The sequence below is a fragment of the Denticeps clupeoides genome, chromosome 5 (genome assembly GCF_900700375.1).
Source record: "Denticeps clupeoides chromosome 5, fDenClu1.1, whole genome shotgun sequence".
In the NCBI taxonomy this organism is placed as follows: domain Eukaryota; kingdom Metazoa; phylum Chordata; class Actinopteri; order Clupeiformes; family Denticipitidae; genus Denticeps; species Denticeps clupeoides.
In genome coordinates this window covers 9,076,975-9,095,543 of record NC_041711.1, presented here as the reverse complement: position 1 = coordinate 9,095,543, position 18,569 = coordinate 9,076,975, and the positions used below count along the sequence as shown (strand labels likewise).

General features: G+C 41.1%; 1 protein-coding gene across 4 annotated transcripts in view; it reads right to left on the bottom strand.

Annotated features, from left to right (window-relative positions):
- ncalda (neurocalcin delta a) overlaps positions 1 to 18,569 on the bottom strand; it is a 34,812-nt gene that overhangs the window by 11,326 nt on the left and 4,917 nt on the right. The window contains exon 3 of one of the 4 annotated variants that reach the window (XM_028980003.1): positions 14,543 to 14,634. The exons of 1 other annotated variant lie outside the window; for it this stretch is intronic. The gene's annotated coding sequence lies outside the window, so the exon portion shown is untranslated. Of the gene's footprint in view, positions 1 to 6,091; positions 6,249 to 14,542; positions 14,635 to 18,569 lie in introns of those variants that run through there. 2 more of the 4 variants (XM_028980004.1, XM_028980006.1) reach the window with 2 other exon arrangements.

Below are 18,569 nucleotides of genomic sequence, written 5' to 3'. Positions count from 1 at the left end.
TTCATTGGGTTACAGGAACCACCAGTATAGCCTGTGTGTATTAAAATTACTGCTACCAAGAGACCCCTTGCTCTTTTGCCCATCTCATAATATCTCCTTTTTGAGAAACTCAGAGCTCCCCCTAGTTTGTTTTAACTCTTGCAAAGTGTTCTTTGATCTTGTGTTCCTATGTTAAATTTTTTTATTTTACTTTTCTATCCTCATTTGCTTTTCGACACATGCTGATTCCCTTGGACACAAGGAATTATTAGAACATACTTAGCTGGTTCATGTACAGTAATTATAATTTCACCATGTTGCTATAGAAACTGACACAGTCCAGCTTTCACTTAGAATAAACCAGAAGTGTTCCTCCGATGGATGGCAAGGAGAAGATTCTGGAATGAGACACCTCAGAAAATCTGATCTAGAGTTTCTTCTTTTAGTCCATGTGAAAGTATTTTTGTGTGTGTGTGTGTGTGTGTGTGTGTGTGTGTGTGTGTGTGTGTGTGTGTGTGTGAGGATTCAGATGGCACCACATTAATGAATCTCCTATTTCAGTTCTTCTGCATAAATTACTGACACAGACCCAAACTAGTTTTGTGTTTTGAGAATTAATTCATTTGATTTGACACATTAAATAACTGGGATGTAGGACAAGAAATTCAGGAACACACACATAATTATAATGAACAAAACAGGATAAGACAGAATACATAGAAAATAAAGGATAATATAATAGTTAAATAGAGTAAAATGTAAAAGACCTATTTGGGAAAGTTCAGTAAAAGAACTCCTGGCTTGTATCAAGCAAGTGACAATTAAAGGGTAAAGTGAAGAATTTAAAATATTTAGCAAGCTTGCTTCACTGATCTACTGTCATTAAACTGTTCCTCCTTCATTTAATGTTTCTGCCACAAAATTATCTGGAACGTACTGCACTGCACTCAAAAAGGAGAGGAATAATAATGTATTTTTTTTACAAAGTGCTATTAAGCTGGCTGAAATTAGTTACATTTAATAGCGCTCATAAGTGGACATAAACCAAAAGTCTTATTCAGTGCCTGCCACTCTAAAGTAAATGGACAGGCGACAGTATTTCTATTGCTAATCAGCATCTGCCATTATGAAGAAAAGCGAGGTCAGAAAAAGAAACACACACACACACACACTATATAGCATCTGTGCACACCACAGTCAGAGTTACATTTTGCTGAACCTTGACCTTTACTTACTGTGACGCATAGTTGCTCAACAAAGGTAAACAAAGTATTCAAGTGGCTCTGAAACCATAATATCAGAGAGGTTCATTATAGCAGTGATTATAAGTGATTACATGATTTAATTCAACAATCGTATGAGGCATGAATATGGATTTCGAGGTAAGAACTGGAGTGGAATGTCTGAATCTCTCAAAAGAATGTTGGATGCTGCAATGTGACACTCCCAAACGCAAGGGTAAATCACTGAGAAAGTGAAGGAAGCCCTTGCTTCAAAATCTCCAGTCCTGACCACACCCTGAGGGCAGATCAAGCAGCTCACTGCATCCTAACTTGGTCACGTCAGGCCAGCTGTACCCCATTAATGCCCCTTGTTGCTCTACCCATCACCTGTCTCCTATTTCCCTGGTCTATTCCACTGTTTGAATGTAAAAATATACAGGCGTGCTCCCAGCGTGAGTCAGACTCTATTCAAACTACATATTTGCTTTAGAGAACAAGATGTATGCTGGGCAGGGATTCAGCCTCCCCCTACTCTGGTCCCTATAAAATGGTTATTTGAAATCTGAATACACTGGGGTAAAACAAAAGGAGAATATGAAAAGAGAGTATTTTCTGCTCTGTGTTAATGGCAGTGATTTTCTTACGAGAAAGTAACTCATTACACTGATGGCTTGGTGAATAATTGCACACAAAGCTGATTTTCCCCGGCTAATGGTTCTATTTTAATATTAAAAGAAATTACAAATAAAAGACTGTACAGTCCTACTAACACACATCAGACTCAGTGGTGGATGACATACACAAATCATGTACTGGAATAAAAGTAGACTTACCCAGGGTAAAATTATACTTCAGTAACAGTCCTCCATTTAAATTTCAAAAGTACAAAAGTATTTGCCTACAAAAGGTACTTAAGTACCAAAAGCATAAGTATTGTGATTTATTGCGGCATTAATGGCTAATTTTAATTTACTGCTTAAATCAATTCATTTCAGGTCAATTTTTGACATTTTAGTGGAACATCATTAATTACTCTGCCACTGACAACTATTAAATTATCATATATGTACTTTTCTATGGCATTTATCAGATGCCCTTATCCAGAACAACTTACAATCAGTAGTTACATGGACAGTCGTCCTGGAGACAATTAGGGTTAAGTGTCTTGCTCAGGGACAGTGGCTTCAGACCACCTTTATATTTTTGGCACAGTTTTTGGACGCCGAATCTGTGATAATTGTGCTAGTGCTAATATTAAGCCGATATTGAGAACTGATGCGGTTTTTAATGGACTAATAGACATTTTGTTTTTCATATTCTACTGTTTTCACAATATATTTGTTTTGGGTGATCATTATATCATAACAGCTTGAATCATATAATATAAACTAAATGTATTAAATGATATATGTGAACTACGAATTTGAAAAGACTAAATACAAATCACCTAAATCTAATTTCACCTGTTAATGCAGCACACACAAAAAAACACGCCTTACTGAAAGTACAGAATCTGTGTGTTTCACATGAAATAAAAAATTATGCCATGATGCTGACAGACTTTTTCTGAAAATTTATAGCTTATTTTTAGTGCTGAGCAATGATTAAACACATCGTGATTAATTGCATGAGTATGATTAATCGCAATTAACCACATTGTTGTTCCTTTGTTTCTTTATTGTCATTGTAGCAATGAGACGTTGCAATGAGTGCAATGAATTTGAAGGTGCAATTTTCCAGTGCAGAAAAAAAATAAAAATTACAATGAAAGGAAATAAAATAAGTACCAAAATAGTCTATAAAAATTTAACAATATTTTCCTCTCATACATACATCATGATGCACTTAACCACTGCTGAGTTAGATACTTCCTTTCAGCACACACATTAAGGACCCTGGCCTGCTATTTTCAATGAATGGTGCTATGTAAATAAAATGTGACTGATTTATTAATTAAAAGAGTCACATCATAACTGCAGGTCCACTATCAGGGTAGACTGAAGTCCATTTACTTATAGATCAGTGTTCAACTTAAGAAGTCATCCAGGCTGCTCCATGGGGAGGGCCACTACGGACACACATTCTCACATTCCATAAAGAAATAAGTGCACTCGCTCCTTTCTCAACGCACAATCGGCCACATGGGGAGTAGTCCAGTCACCCTTTGACCTCTCACCACAAGCATTCACAACATGACAATGGCCTCCAGCTCACACAGCTGTCCCTGCTAACCATCACTGACAGGCCCCTGTCCCGTGGGCCATGGAAAGAATGGGGCCTTGTCAACACAGACGTTCGCACCTGGCCTATACCGGGCCAAACCATGGGGTCACCCAGTTCACTAGAGGATTACAAAGAGCCTTGTTTAGGGGTCATAGATGAATGATGTTTTTGAATGTTAATTGTTAATTGAATGTTATTAGCCAATTGGATTCTAAAAAAATAATGAATTCTGCAGTCCTATGATGTACACAATTGGTCACACTGTAAGTGAATTAAAAATTGTGGAGAGCAGGAAAAGAAAAAAGATAAATAAATTGATCTTCTATTAATCCAGTTCAATCATTACTTCATTTAAACAACTAAGATCAGCGTCAATCCAATTCCAGACAGAAGCTTTCAACACATCCCTGTCTCTTCTGCAAAGAAATCCTCCATGAATTATTCAACACCAGCATCCTCTGGAAAGGACATTCCTCACCTTCAATGCAAGACTCTCTAACTGCGATTATGTAAGCTGCAGGTTCAAGGAAACTGACCTGTGATCAGAACAGCAGTAATTCTCACAGAGAGAGTAGCTGTTATTACAAATTCAGACAAGCAAACCAGTCATTTTACACTTTAAAAGCTGTTTGTGTGTCAAATCTTGTAACATAACGAATTCGAGGTGACAGGTTTGTGGAATTAACTTTTTTCCCCCCATTCAGCGCACTGAAAATGTACAGGAATTTACAGACACAGTTGTCTCATGACATTTAAAAATATATATAATAATGTACATATTAAATCAACTGACTGAACATGGATCACTGTCACATCGCTGGTAAATCGAGCAACAATTCACTGTTTATTAGTGCTGACCAGTGCAGATGAGCTCAACAGATTGTGCCGATTTTTTATATTTGTGTCCAAGGTGCTTACTAAGGTGCTATCTGTACATGCTGGTTTCTCGTTCTACTTTTTACAGATTTATTTCATAGAAGAGCAAATAATGCTGCCAATTCTGGAATATATAATACAAAAAGTCATTCAGTCTTTTTGTTTAGAACCTCCATCATGAGCTCAAGCAGTCACAACAGAAGCATCTCTCATTAGTGATGAGTCTGCATTGCTTTCAAGGTGCAACATGATCTGTGTCTGAAGCAGTGCTGACGTTTTTAATGCATGGAACCAAAATGCAAGTTCCACCTACACACACACACACACACACACACACACACACACAAAGCATGCTCCTCACTGTAAGCTCCAAGCACATTAGCATTAGCTAAACCACCCACATTAAAACACACACACACACACATGCTCAGTGCTCTTGGGCTGTAATAACAGACAGGCCAGATAACACACAATAACAGCAGTTGTGGCGAGGCTAATCGCCTCCCACACATGTGTGCCCTGCTGAAATAGCTGCGAGGACTGCCTCTGACAAGATTAAAGCTCAGACCCCCCCACGTCCTCCAAATGAATAAAGCCTGTGTCCCCTGTAACAGTCACGCTCTCGCAGATATGGTGGAAGCAGGAACGCCATCATGAGCCTGATCGGAACTCAAGATCTGAAACTGGTTTCAAAACTCTAAAATCATGCATGGTGAAAAGGGAGCGATGACAACCCAGCCGAATTCACCTGATTAAACCGAACAGCAAGAGAAGAGAAGAGAACCTCCTGCCACCTCAACACACATTTCCGTCTCCCTGGGGCCACATATGTGATTTGTTGTACTCAGTCCTGAATTTGATTCTTTTATATTTTGTACCCGTCTACCTGCAAGATGTAGAATTCTGCCAAATGAGAAATAACGATGAGGTCATTAGAAAGACCATATCAGCAGGAGGAAGAGATTTTTTTTTTGAGGTTTGTAGCATTAAAATACGTATTGATGGTACTGAAGTACTATGTCTCCTTTGACAAACTAGTACTGGTTATCAGTGCATTGATTACATATCAATATATAACAATATAGACAGCAGTCTCAAGTGTTTGTCCTACCCCTCCACTGCCATCTTAACACCATTACTAGGGTCTATACGGTTAGTTTATTTTTTTGTACTTCTTGTTCAGGTGAGTGAGTCACAAGTGGAGCCAAAAAGCGGAACATCAGTGAGTGAGAAAGTGAGGGAACCAAATCTCCTCAGTTCAGCGTTATTTTCATGCATTTTCAAGTTACTAAGCCAGCAGTAAAACTCTGTCCTGTCGAGAGCACAGCTGCCGCTCCCCAGTGACACTAAACACCCCCCCCCACACACACACGCACGCACGCACGCACGCACGCACACGTCCCTGCTACAGTTTATCATTTCCAACTTCATGCATTCCTGCATGGAAAAGCGTTCCTATTACTTCCCACTCAGCCTAAACCAGGCGTCCATGCTAAACAGAGAGACGAGGGGGGAGGGAACAAAATAAATAAATAAAAAACAGTTGTGCGAGTGGAGAAAGATTGAGTTAGAGATGGAGAGAGGGAGGGAGAGAGAGGCAGCTCGCCACCTCCACCCTCCCGAATGCAACAGGGAGGCAGCACGCGCTCCAGCGCGGTGGCGGCTGATTCATTCCGTTTGCACGCGCCGCATCCCTTTTTATTCCTTCACCCCCACACGCAGACACACCTCCCAGCGCACGGGCCGACGTGCCAGTCGTGTAAACCTGAGACGAGGCGCACATTCCTTACCTCTTTACCTTAGTGGATGGAGTAACAGTCCATATCCTGCAGGCTGGGACAGTGCGAGGTGGCGGCAGAAGCCACTGGTCACTTCACTCAGCAACTCCACAAGATTCTTTGAAATCCTCCTTCGGAAGCCGAAGACCAAACTCCGGCCTCAACTCCCCCTCCCCCACTGACGTAAGAGCCGCCCCCTACTGGTCACGTGCTCGCGAGCACGCACACACACACACACACACACACACACACACACACACACACACACACAAAAAAGGAGACGCTAGCGAGCCTGTGTTGCCCTGGTAACGGGAGCGAGGCGCTGTAGCGATTTCAATAGGTCATCTGTCACACTCGGTCCTGAGAGGAGCTCATGAGGGAAGAGTGGGACTTCTGCTGAGTGGAGCGGGGACAGGCAACGTGGGGGTGAGAAAGGACCCCCAGTGGTAAGACATTTCCAGACAAAACGAGCCCTTCGATCTTCTGCCAGGTTTTTGTCCTCCAGGTGTCCCTCTACAACAGTAACCCTGGTGCAGTCAAGCCGCTGCTTAATTGTGCATTAAGAGCAGCAGGCCAAAATGAAAACAAGGCTAAAGGAGTGTCACCCGCTCTGCAACTCGCCCCGACTTGCACTCCCAGACCACAGACTGAAGGTGATTGCGCGTCCTCTGCCGAGTCAACATTTCCCACCGGTCTCAGAACTGACGGAGATATTTAGTTTCACAAACAAAGCAAATTCCCTGACTATGGCAATGCAAATACCATGGACTCATTTTTCCCCCACACCTAAGAGTTTGCTTTTTGTTGCCAGTGCAACCAAAATTTAAATCACCCAAAGCTAGTGTCCGTTTCACCGCCTTAGCATCCATTTTTGCACTAACTGAAACGTTCACCTGAATGCTCACTTACCGCGCGAGTAAAATGTTAGCCGTGGAAAGTCGTTGAACATTTTGTGCAACTAACTTTTGTGTTGTGCACCTTAGAAAAAATGTTAGGCGTACCAAGTTAAGTGTGGAACCGTGCTTTTTGTTACGTTGGTAGAATAGACCATGTAAGAGCGACACAATTAAAATGAAGACTTAATCTGCGGATTAATGGATCTGGCTAAACTAAAAACCAGAAAGCAGGGGGAAGTCCACCAGTTGCAGGACATGAACGTTTTAAAACAAAAAGTTTAAATAACAGTTTTTGTTTTTTTTTTTTAAATGAGTCATTTCATGAATAACAGGAGACTGAAGGCACAGTGCACAATTCTGAATCCTCACACTGTCCACGATCATAAAGCTGAACACATGAAGTATTTTTAGCTGCCATAAAACTACACCATAACACTCAGGCATCTCTCATTTTAAAACAAAAGTACCATGTGTGTAAACACCATCTGCCCAAGTTGACGCGATGCTGAATTCAGCACTAACCCAGCACTCACCAGCTTTGGCAAGCAGTTCAATGCATGAAGCGATATGCAGGTCTGATCCCGGCAACTTTCAGTGAATGCTGTAATACTGGTGCATTGCTCCTTCTTAAACCAGAAGCTACACCCTAGGGAGAGGATAAGATGTAAACCCATTCACAGTGTGGAGAATGATCTTAGATCAATAGAAAGAGGTCATACCGATGCTTAAAAAAAAAAAAAAAAATGTTCTTTCTTTCCAATGGAATGTTAAATTCAACATTGTAAATACTAAACACTACTTAACATTTATATTTTCTTACTATTGTATCTTTTTCTACTTTTTAAACGTAATGTATTTAAAGTTAGAGGAACACAAGCCTAAGAATGTCATTATGTGTAATGACCTGTCTTTTGGCAAATGAACCCAAAATTTGTAACGCATTAAAGAATAATGAAGCAGGAACTTCATCATTAAAAACATTATGTAAAACATCATGAGTGGACTTTGCCAAAAGCAGCCATGAACGTTATGAGTCTGCAAGCTAGCAAATCAATAAAGAAAACAAGGATTTAAACTCCTTGTTTAAATCCTTTTAAATAAAAACACCTCACAAAAACCATATAACAATCACTGAATTGTGCAGAACAATGGATCGGAACATAAAAAATGCCCAATGACAGCTTTGCCGTTCTCAATCTTACACCACCTGGTATGCTGTGCTGTTAAAATCCATTTGATGGTGCCAATAAGAACATCCCAGATGGGATAGTGCGTCACAGCAGAATGCTGAGGTGACCATGTCATTTCACCTAATAAACCATTATACAAATCGTTACGTTATTATGCAAGTTAGGCTGGAGAACATTTTGAAAGCAATGAACTAAGGGCTAAATTACAAGCACACTATCTGAAAAATCAGATGCTCGCCCACATTTGAATGATTCAATGGTAGGTGTCTAGTATAAAACATCCATTCACACACAGAATGAATGAATCACTTGTCTGTATGCTCAGCTGGCTTTATACTGACAGCTTATTTAAGGGGTAGGAATCCTTGGTGTTAAGCACCCTACGACCTCAGGACAGCTGACTGGCTTCATTTGCAGTCATTAGTCACCTCACTGGTCATTTGGCAGCATGACACTGCATCGGCAGACCCAACTATGGCCTTCATCTCCAGGTGTCCCTGAATGATCCAAGTACTAGTCTCCGGCCGACAGTGAGATTTATTACATTTTTGTACATGCTGAGATGACCAGATTTTATACATTTCCAGTAAATGAGCACTATAGCAGCAGAGAACATAAATTACACAGAATGGAACTAAATGTAAGTTATTGGTTACTTTCATAACCATGCAAAGAGCATCACCGTAACCTCATGCCGTTGTGCTCAACGGATTAGATTAGAAGAAAATTGAGTTTCATCCAAATCAATAAGAAGAGTGCCAATATTTGGTGAACTGGGAGCATTTACTGCATGAATGCAGTATGCAGCTGTAAAGACGTTATGTTACAACTGAATACAACCTGTGTATATTACGGCAATGAAATAATGTAAACATCTTTAAAAAGCACTTGGAAACTCAATCAAATTGATAAGCAATTGATTGATAAAACGTGAATTTGATTAGCAATTCTCAGCCACCGTCGTCAGGTTATTCATTTTAATTATTGCAAGAGGGCTTTTTAAAAGCTGTACTTGTCGGGTCTGATTCTGTCAGGCTCTGGCTCTTTTTCTTTAATTGATCGTTCATTCAAACTGAAAGCATTCGTAACAGCACCAGAAACTTGAATAGTGGTGTCAAAATTAATATTAATACCCTGCCTTATATTCCAACTTAATAACAGGTGCAGACTTGTGCCGGAAGCAAGAAGCAATTATGATAAATGATGAAACAATGCTGCTGATAATCATAGTTATAATTCCAAGGGATGATTGCTAATGAGATGATTAACAATGACTGCAAACAGATATATTCTAGTTATGAGAGAGAGGGATGGAGAAAGGGTAAAACCCATTTAACTACTGCAATTGAAAGCATTAGCTGCCTCTGTTGTCTTTAATTGCACGGCGCACACACATTGTTGTAAAGTTCAAGCTCAGGCTGACACACTGCCTTTCCTTTGTGGCACAGAACAAGAGGACGTCACTAATTAGTGACCATTACCTACAGGGACACACAGCTTCAGTAAGGACTTTCCACTCTGAGCAAACTTATCAAAATGTTGCAGGCCTTGATCAAGCCTGCAATGGAGCATGCTACTTTTCAGCACTAATTGTACAATGAATTATATCTTGTTATATCAGGCAGGTTTAAAGGGATGGCCCCTCCACACCAATTAACAAGGCAACTGTTAAACGAGATTAGTTTAGCCCTCTTTCTAAGTTTAATTGATGGTGCGATAACAAAACCATTTTTGCAGAGGTACGTGAGCTGCTCAAAGCTCGAGACTCCACCTTCAGGAAGGGTGACAAGGTGGCCCTAAGATCAACTAGGACCAAACTGTCTCGAGCCATTAGAGCAGCAAAGCGTGCACGCGGGCAGAAAATCCACAGCCACTTCCAGTCACAAACGGCCTGCACCGTCCAACCAGATGCCCTGAATGACTTCTACGTACCATTCGACAAACAAAACGAAGTTACTGCGAGGAAATCCAACCCTCCTTCCAGTGAACTGGTTCTGTGTCTAACCACGGCAGATGTGAGGAAAACTCTTCACCGAATTAACTCACAAAAGGCTGCTGGACCAGAAAACATCCCTGGAAGATGCTGTCTCGAACATCCCAGAGAACGTGCAGACCAGCTGGCAGATGTTCTCACCGACATCTTCATCATCTCACTGAACACCACCGTGGTTCCAGCAGTTACACCTATCTTGATGTAGTGCTTTGAGAAGCTGGTCATGAAATATATGAAGACCCTGCTGCCCTCCACCCTGGACCCACTGCAATTCGCCTATCGTCCAAACTGCTCCATGGACGATGCCATCGCCACCACCCTGAATCTGACCCTCACCCACCTGGACTATAAGGACACATACACACGAATGCTGTTCATAGACTTCAGTTCAGCATTCAACACCATAATTCCTCAGCACCTGGTCGAGAAGCTGGGCCTTCTAGGCCTGAACACCTCCCTCTGCAACTGGATCTTGGACCTCCTGACTGAGAGACCTCAGTTTGTCTGGATCGAGAACAGCATCTCCAGCACCACCACTCTGAGCATTGGAGCTGCTCAGGGCTGTGTGCTCAGTGCAATGCTGTTCACCCTGCTGACCCACGACTGTGGAGCGATGCACAGCTCCAACCACATCAAGTTTGCCATTGACACGATCATGGTGGGTCTCATCAGCAGGAACGATGAGTCAGGAGGTGCAATGACTGATGAAATGGTTTAAGGTCAACAATCTGTTCCTGTACGTGGACAAACCTAAAGAGATAATTGTTTGACTTTAGAAGAGAAGTCCAGCAGTGTCTCTACTTCCTGCAGAGACTGAGGAAAGCCCATCTCCCACCACCTTCTAAAGAGGGACTATTGAGAGCATTCTGACCAGCTGCATGACTGTCTGATTTGGGAACTGCACCGAATCGGACCGCAAGACCCTACAGTCTCTCTTCCCCCCATAATGGACATTTACTAAACACGCTGCATCTGGAAAGCTACCAGAATTGTGAAGAAGTCCATACACCACTAACATGCACTCTTCACCCATCCAGAAAAAGCTACCAGACACAGTTGGCAAGACTGTCCAATAGCTTCATCCCACAGGCCATCAGACATCTGAACACTCAGGGACTTTCCCCTTTGGACACACACACACACACACACACCTGTTATATTAGTATATGAGTATTAATATCTATTATTGCACTGTTCCATCTTACTCGACCAGTATTTTTACTTTGCATATTTATTATTCATTTCACCTGTTTAGCACTGTCTGTCTCATTGTTGTCTACAGGTTTTTGTTAAATGTTACTCTTGCACAGCCTGTGTCCCAGTCTTTATGTTTGTCTGTGTCGCACACGTGCACATTATGTCAGTATGTAACTTTGTTCAAATTTTACATGTAGCACCAGGTTCCGGAGAAACATTGTTTCATTTCACTATGTACAGTCTAACACGTATGCAGCTGAAATGACAAAGTCAACTTCAACATACATTAACATGAACTTGACCCTCACAGTAAAGTGTTTAAGTTATCAACACAGTCAAGTGTTTTAAATGGACCATAATGGGTCATGAGTGTACTGAGGGCTCCAATGTTGGTGGCCAAGTGACCTTTCAACAAGCTGCCAAAGATGCATGAAGGGGAGTCTACAGCTCTTAATAGCAGGTGGGCGGATGAATGATATTTCTGAGCAACACTGTTTGGACCACAGGGATGCCAGAGATTAACAGGAGGGTTAATCTCTGACTCACCAAACTATTTTGTGATCATGAAGGACGACAAGAGGTTTCCATTCATGGCCACTGCCCATAGGCTGCTGCGGACTGGAAGCACATGAAAGAGCATCCTCCTGATGGAATCCTGACAATCGTCACCAGGGAAACCATGGCTTCCAATCACAAACGAAAACCAAGGGGAAACTTGTTATTAAAAAAAAAAAAAAAAAAAAAAAAAGTTTTAAAACAGTCCACACATTCCCTTTCTGATGTAACTTAATAGCCTCTTATCTAACATATGGTTTTCTATGTACTCACAGAAATCACAAACAGAATTAATTCCACATAACGTAACATCATGCACAGGTTTGGGCTTAACCAGCTGCACAGCAACTTGTTGGTTACCTGATGAGGACAACCCCCACTGTGTGTATTTCATGCCCATGTAAACTTGTCAAAATGTGTACACATACTAGTCAAGACCACCTAAACCGAGACATTGCCGACACAAGAGGGTATCAAGACACTGCTGAGACCTGAGAGTACCGAGACCAAGAACAAGTCCAAGACACACAAAGGCAAGACCAAGACTTAAAACAGACTAGGGCGAGAACAGACATCACATTACTCAGATCAAATGTAGAAAAAAAAAGGCATTGTTGTAAATTGTCATTACTTGTTAAATCAAATTCATGTTATCTTTTCAATTATATTGTCCATTGGTGGTGTGAACATTCACTGGTCTCACGATTATGATAATGCATGCCGTGAATTTTCTACATGGTCAGCATGATGTTTTCAAATACAATAGTTAAGGTCTTGTACACCTGTGTGGACACTTTGATTTGCTACAATGAGCAGAACATTTTTAAATGTCTACTACCTTTATATTAACATTATTTTTTATTATTAATTCAGGTAAAAATTGATAAGCAGTTGCTTGTCAAAACAGTGAACAGAACAATAGAATGCGCTCCTAGTTTTTGTGCACACAAATTATTTTTTTCCATTTCCATTAGTGAGCCAGATGCTTGCAAAAAACAAAATAATAATAATAAACATAATAAAAAACAAAATACCTCTGAATTTAGGCACGTAATACATAATGATACTGATATGTGAGGATGCGCCGTTTTCTCTTTTTCCTCATGTCATGTCATCGAGACCACTATGTCTGAGACCAAGACCAAGAAAATACAAGGCTATTGGTATGCAGTTAAAGTATTGCAGTTTTTGCATTTACATTTACAGCATTTATCAGACGCCCTTATCCAGAGCGACTTACAATCAGTATTTACAGGGACAGTCTCCCTGGAGCAACTATAGGGTTAAGCGTCTTGCTCAGGGACACAATGGTAGTAAGTGGGATTCGAACCTGGGTTTTCAGGTTCATAGGCGAGTGTGTTACCCACTAGGCTACTGGTATGCAGTTTTGACCACAAGAGCAGTGAAATCGTACAATGGGACACAAAACTGGATTGTAAAGATGAAAGGAGGCCCCTGGTCAGATGATCAGGCATTGAAAGTCTACCTACCTTCCAAATCACATCATAAAGACATTAAGGTGATTTGATTAAGTTGGTGGGCTCTGCCCAGTTAATCTAAGAGAGCCTGAAGAAAGATTTACTGTGTTCAGGTTCAACTGTGTGTGTGTGTGGAGAAAAGATAAAGCCTATAAATAGGCCACTGTAATTTGGGAACATCTGAAAATAGATATTAGGTTCAATGATAAATATCACAAACAGATGTTTAAAACAGACCAACAGAGCACATAACTCCTGGTCTCTGGTCACTACGGTCAAAGCAGATTGATACCATGGTAAATGAAATTCATAATGATTGTATCACTATTACTGGTAGGCACATTCAGTTGCTACTTTGTAACTCTTTGTGGCTTCTGAAACTGAGTCAAGTGTGGCAAGCAAAATTCAGCAAAACTGAGCAACAGGAGATAAAGAGCGCAATAAACTTCCTAAAAAGGAATTCCACCCAAGTTCAGCTAAATTTTGCTGATCTGAATAAGTTATTTCTCATTTAACAGTATTGCAGCAGGTCTCTCTCTCTCTCTCTCTCTCTCTCTCATAAGTAAATATAAATATCAGCTAAATTAATTCATGAATTCTTTAGAAAGTACATGTATCCCAAAAAATCACTTGTCAGGTCCCTTTTCCACTTCAGCTGCATCTAAAGCTTATTAAGTTCTTCAAACCCCCAAAGCCCATGCCAAAAGTGAGTGGAACATGCGTGTTCCACTAGCACAAACCAAATGAGAAACGAGAGGACAGAAGGCTGTGTGGCTGCAGCGGATCTCAGAGCCTGGGAATCTGAATCCACCCCCCCTACTCTCTGAGTCATGGGAACTGGAGCAGCGCGCAGAGTGGCTCTGAACATGGACTAGCCAACCAGACTGCCACTTGGCAAAACTGTACTTAAAGAAATGTATGAAAGATGGCAGCAATAAATTAAAATAAGAGAAATTGTTTGTTCATGTGTGATGAATATCATATAGCTAAGTGTGTAAACATCACAGTTTGTTTCCAATGGAACTCAGCAAATCAACCTAAAGTGAGTGACATATTTCACAGTGCTATGCACTGTACAAATAATTTTAGCATTTTCAAAGCAGACAAGAGGTTAGCTGTTAGTTAGCCCCAGCCCAAAATCTTTAAATACTCACACACACACACACACAATCTGAAGGACTCCTGACCACGTCTGTATTTGGGAAGGATCCGCCACTGCCTGTTGTTCCACTGCACCACAGCCAATCTGTAGGGGAAAAGGTCTTCTTTAATGCTAAAGAAGGATGGATAATTAACACTAACTAGATCTGATTATAAATCAAAATGCAATCAAATACTACTATCTACAGGCATGCTGGCCAGAGTGCTTTCCACACTGAACTTCAAAAGCATGGTCCCAAGAGCAAAATAAATAAATAAATAAATTGAATTCACAGAGCTTATGTTACATAGACACAGAATGCGTAGGCGAAACAATCTCCCATACTCGCCGTCGCCTTCCCATAAACATGACCTTATTACGAAAGGTCATAAAACAGTCAAATAAAAACAGGATGCCCAGACACCATGCTTCAGTGCGAGTAGGCCAACGCTCCAGGAACGAAACGCTTTATTGCCGCCTTGACAATTTCCTACATGCAGTTAATGCGGTCACAAATACACACTGCTCAGTCATCTCAAAGCGTGTTTTACTTGCTTTTAACCTTCATTTCGAAACCCTTCTGTGCTTGCATCAATGTAGCTTTGGACAAAGTTCCTGCTAAAAAAAAAAAAAGGGGGTGGCAGTTCAAATCAGGAAAGGATCCACTTCTGGGTGGTTCAGGCAATTTCAAGTCTTTAATGAAAGAGTGAAAAATCTATACAGGGAAAAAACAGTTTACTCCTCTAGGAAGCTTAAAAAAATACAGACGCCAGTAAAAGTAATAAATGCAAAACATTAAAGTTAAACTTTCACTTTTGCTCCAACACTATATTCCAGGTTCCAAACAGACCACAGGCTAATAAAAGCCTGTGTTTCTCTGACATGACACAGATGCTCAGGAGACAGAAACCTTCCATTTAGGGTGACCATGTGATGCGGCATTTTGAATCTTGGTCCAACATAACAAAATAATGTCTTGCATTTTTAATGTCAGCAACAGAAATCTGCTTCTAACTACCAACACAGGGTATCTACATTTTTGTTATAGTTTGTTCTCTTTATAACAGGTTTATGTCACTTTGTGCAATAAAAGTACCCCTTGTGTGTAGAGCTGTGTGGTATAATCCATATGTGATATTAATTTGGCCAACGGGAGAGTTTTGATTATACCAGCCTACCGCAGAAAAATTCACTCCTAACGAAAAGTTGCATCCCCTGCGTAAAAACCATGCCTACTTGCAGCACGAGCCATTAGTTTTGGCAGTTTCCAAAAAAATAAGGCCTTACTCCTTAAATCTAAAGTTTAAAGGCTTTGAAAATACTGCAGAACCAAAAAATAAAACAAGCCTTCAATCTGTCAGTTATACACCAGTCTCCAGTCCGTGTGCTTGCTGCACGTAGTAAACCCAGAGGTACAATACGATACTTTACAACATACATTATTGTTGTACATTACAACATACATATTGTGTGTGTGCGTGTGTGAGAGAGAGAGAGAGAGAGAGATATATATATATATATATATAAAAAGAGTGACAGAAAGTCCACTTTCAATAGAACTGCCCAGATATTGTTTTATCTGGTGTATATTGTTGCTTTATATTGATGCAACTTCCTGCTGAAGTGCCTTTGCTAAGGACATCTTACCCTTTCAAAAACGTTACATTTAAACTTCAAATTCAAATTATATACCACAATGTGTACAGTCTACCATTCAATTTATATCGCAATATGAATTTTGTGCCATATCGCCCAGCCTGCTTGTGTGCATAAATTTGAAACCTGCATAGGCACAGAAACTAGCTAGCTGGTCATATCACATCCAGAAAAAATAAAACATGTACAGTGTGGACCACTGGGTGGGGACTGGAGGGTGTATTCATATGACTTATAAAATCAAAGAAAGCAAAAGACATATAATTGTCTTATCAAAATGTTACTGTGTCCAATTAAAGCAAATAATCTATATATTTTCACTGTGACATGATCACCAGATCATCAATCAGCATGCTTGAATTAAGGTACTGCTAATCTATCTATGTTTGGTTTTGTAACAGTCATGGACCAAAGAGATGGTAAGAGCCTAGTGGGTAACACACTCGCCTATGAACAAGAAGACCGAGGTTCAAATCCCACTTACTACCATTGTGTCCCTGAGCAAGACACTTAACCCTGAGTGTCTCCAGGGGGGACTGTCCCTGTAACCACTGATTGTAAGTCGCTCTGGATAAGGGCATCTGATAAATGCTGTAAATGTAAAGAAGTCTACAACAGAGATTTATGATGTTCACCAATCAACGAGAATTAGCCGCCACATTCGTTAAGACTTTACCAGAAATAATAATGCTGCATTAAAAAAAACATAACCAGCAAGCTGTCCTTTCTTGTTTCTATCTGTTTGTTATATCCACAAGACATACTGGATGTGACATTGGCGTATGCACTGGAACCTTGGCTTATGGATTTTGAGAATCTTTTTCAATCTCACCATGAGAGCATGACCAGAACACAATTCCAGCCTTTAACAGTCCCATGCTAGGAAGAGATTCCCTGCAGTGTATTTATAGGAGTCTCTCCGTGAGGTAAATTAGGGACTGGGCATGGAGGCAGTTTCAGGAATAACAATTTAGTCACAATCCCTTATCGGATCAAGAGAACTAATGATGTCCCGTATTTCTTTTGGCACAAAACAGTTGGTCTACCTCTCCTTCTGAGTCCCTCACTCTCCCACTCTCAAAGTGGATCAAAGGCCACATATAGTGATTAATGGCCCCTCGAGGAACACAGATCACATAGCACTTCCTGCTGTTAGACAAACACTCAAATACCAGAGAGCTTTCACAAAAATCATCCTAAATATGGTCATTAGGCCATTAGGCGGCCGCTCTAAATCACTTACAAAATGGGTCTGTGGGAGCGAGGATGCACACACCAGCTCCATGCTGAAAAGCTCACATCCAAAAGCTGACCTCCAGGCTAGTTTCTTTTTTTTTTTTTTTTTTTTTTTTTGAGGACGTTCGACAGGATGAGGTCATCGTTTCTGAAAGGCACCAGTAGGAATTTAGCACCACTCTGCAATTATCTCTAGAAGCCACTGACGAGGAGGGTAGGAAAGAGCTGGCATTTTTCTCATTACCAGAATTGCTTTGACAATGATTTTATTTAATTTGTTAGCAAGACAAAGGCCACAGCCTTCGGCGCCGTAAAGGCAGCAGCAACAAGGGAGAGAGAGCACACACCGATGCGCCTTGATATGCACGGTAACAGCACACTCGAGAGTGCATGCAGAGCTGTAAACATCCCCTGGTTGATATCACACACACACAAACACACACACAGCTGGTGACGAGCCCTTTGTGAACAGTTCTTCTCAGCACGCATCCCTGCCAGGGCCAGACTGCGATGTGTGAAAGTCGCACGAATCCGCCATTTTCCTATCTTTGTTTTACCGGATTCCCTTTTTGCCATCCCCGGAGACGCTACTGGAGGAGGATTTAAGGGACTGCATGCAACGTCCCTCGTTCTCCCTGGCTGGGCAGTAGCCCCGGTGGCGTGGGTGGAAATGTGGCGAGAGTACCGGGTCGTGCACACCTACACGCGTTTCTGCCGCAGTTTTCCTTCTCCTCCCGCGCCCCTCATGGCAAACCGGCTGTCACGATTTACCGCCTACTTAACCTGAGGAAACACTTCCTGTCCTCGTGGTGATGGGCGAAGGTGGGGAGGGGGAAACAGAGGAGCTGTCTGCTTCCAGCAACATCTGATAGCTGGCAGAGCCGTCACCAAAGGCTTGTTTTCCAGATCAGAATCCAGCTGCTGTTATGCAAGGAGAACATGTCTTAACTTCTTAACTGTCTCACGTCTGTTGTCATCAGACAGATCTGCTTAGTCCTCACATAGTACAACGTTCTAAGTAGACTTACTGGATTATATGAACTCGTTTCACAACGATTAAGATTAAACACAGGGCACGTGTCTTTGTATGTTATTAGTTTAAGGCAATGAAAACAATACCTCAGGTATTAGAATCACTATGTAAATAA